This window comes from Penaeus japonicus, unplaced genomic scaffold (genome assembly GCF_977035675.1).
Source record: "Penaeus japonicus unplaced genomic scaffold, GWHDUDI00000001_assembly GWHDUDI00000034, whole genome shotgun sequence".
Lineage (NCBI taxonomy): Eukaryota > Metazoa > Arthropoda > Malacostraca > Decapoda > Penaeidae > Penaeus > Penaeus japonicus.
The window spans coordinates 1,580,442-1,582,941 of NW_028234436.1; the positions used below are offsets into that span (position 1 = coordinate 1,580,442).

A 2,500-nucleotide genomic window follows, 5' to 3' on the forward strand; every position below is an offset into this window, starting at 1 on the left:
CTTTAAATCATTATTGTCTTCATTATCAATATCATCACTATTATAGCCATTATCACTATCATTATCATTATCATTATTGTCTTCATTATCAATATCATCACTATTATAGCCATTATCACTATCATTATCATTATCATTATTGTCGTAGTTATCATCATCATAATGAGTCTGGCGAAGACCACTCCCCCTTCCCTCCCCCTCTCCCTCCGCCACAGCTTCACGTCGGAAAGGAAGACAAGAACGAAAGATCATCGAAACTTAGGAACTTATACAACCGGAAGTAGCAAGGATAATGTGTCTTGTAGTCTCTCTCTCTCTCTCTCTCTATTGTTCCTTTTATCTCTCTCTCTATCTCTTGTTCCTTCTATCTCTCTCTCTATCTGTCTCCATCTCTTGTTCCTTTTATCTCTCTATTTCTCCCTCACTCTCTCTCTCTCTATCTATCTATCTATCTATCTATCTATCTATCTCTCCCTCCCTTTCTCTCTCTCTCTCTCTCCCTCTCTCTCCCTCCCTCCCTCTCTCCCTCCCTCCCCTCTCTCTCTCTCTCTCTCTCTCTCTCTCTCTCTCTCTCTCTCTCTCTCTCTCTCTCTCTCTCTCTCTCTCTCTCTCTCTCTCTCTCTCTCTCAATCGCGTGAGATAATGAGTACTTCCTCCCTTGTGATTTATCTAAACTTTGCTCTCCGCGAAGTCATCAGGGAGAGGAAGGGGGGAGGAGAGGGAGGGAGAGGGAGGAAGAGGGAGGAAGAGGGAGGGAGAGGGAGGGAGAGGGAGGAGGAAGTGGAGCGGATGAGGGAAGAGAAGGAGAAGAGGGTGGGGAGGGGATTGGTAGAGGGAGAGGAGCGGGAGAAAGAGGTGTAGACGGGGGGAGGGGGATAGTGAAGGGATGGGGGAAGGGGAAGGTGAGGGGAGGGGAGGGGGAGGATCGAGGAGGTAAGATGCACAGGGGGAGAGGGAGAGAAAGGGGAGGGGGAAGTGTAGTTGGAGAGGATGGAGGGGGGTGGGAGATAGGAAGGTGGAGGGGGAGAGAAGTGGGTGTAAGAAGGGAAGGTTGTTGCCAGGTAATATTTTATCTCAATCAGAAGTAAATGTCTTGCTAAAAGGTTAAGAAAGGGATAGTTGTAACTGTATATATCTTTTGTATTGTAAACACACACACACAAATATATATGTGTACATGTGTACGTATATGGTGCACACACACATGCATGTTTGTGTGTATATATAAACACACATATATATATATATATATATATATATATATATATATATATATATATATATATATATAAGTGTATATATATTATATATATATATATATATATATATATATATATATAATATATACATATATATGTATATATATATATATATATATATATATATATATATATATATATATATATATATATATATATATATATATATGAGTGTGTGTGTGTGTGTGTGTGAGTGTGTGTGTGCGTAAGTGCGTGTGTGTGCTATACAAATAAATATGAAGTCAAATACTCGTATTGCGCAATGTTCACTAACCACTCTCAGTTTGATTTTTCTTAGCCCTCACATCCTTATGCACGAAAGGACTCGATCTGAAACACCTCAGACACTGGGACATGCAACTGCAGGATATAAAAGTATCCTTCGCAAAGCATCTCAAAGCGTGCAACAGGAGAGGCGGGAGAGCAAGGAACAGAACTAAGGAAACCTTGAGACATATATCAAGCGCGTGTGTGCAGGCAGCATGTGCACGCAGACATAAGCAAGCATACAGACATAGACGCACATACGTACATGCACGCACACCGGCACGCACACGCACACCTGGGGGGACTCACGTGCTTTTTATTAATACTTCCTGCTGAGGGGGGTCGGGGTGGGGGTGCTGAAGTGGGGAGGGGGGGCGAGGAAGGTGGGAGGGAGTCATGACATCTCATGGTAGTTACTGCGTGCATGGTATCCTTCGGCGCTTGTGCTTAAGGATTGGTTTTTACGCTTATAGTTCTCAAAATAGGATATGAAAAGGACACTGAACTTATCTTAAATTCTTGTTATTTGATCAATTATGAGTTATTTTTTCTTCCTTTTTTCATTATAGTATAGTTTGCTATTTTGAACCTATCTTTGCGTATAAATTTTACCTTCTTCTTTTATTCATTTGTTCATTCCTTATTTCCTAATGCTTTGACAAATTGATATCTATAACTCATATCTATAACTTATAAAATGTTTTGACTTTTCTCTCTTTACGTTTCATCAATAAAACATCTTGCTGGCAACCACCATGTGATTAAAAAAAAAAAAAAAAAAGTATCTATGCATAAATCTATTTCACGCCACTATTCCCGACCGACACGGTATAAAAAAAGAGGTTTATCGAGCAATTCATACATGGAAACCTTACATGATGAAAGATGCGCGCCTGGCCTCGAGATAAACTAATACCACAGATGCAGGAACGAGAGCATCCAGGATTCTGTGTGAGGATTCAGGACCTTGTCTT

General features: G+C 40.7%; 1 protein-coding gene across 1 annotated transcript in view; it reads left to right on the forward strand.

Annotated features, from left to right (window-relative positions):
* The window catches only part of LOC122252361 (uncharacterized), a 117,092-nt gene that overhangs the window by 39,969 nt on the left and 74,623 nt on the right, over positions 1–2,500 (forward strand). The window lies entirely within an intron of this gene.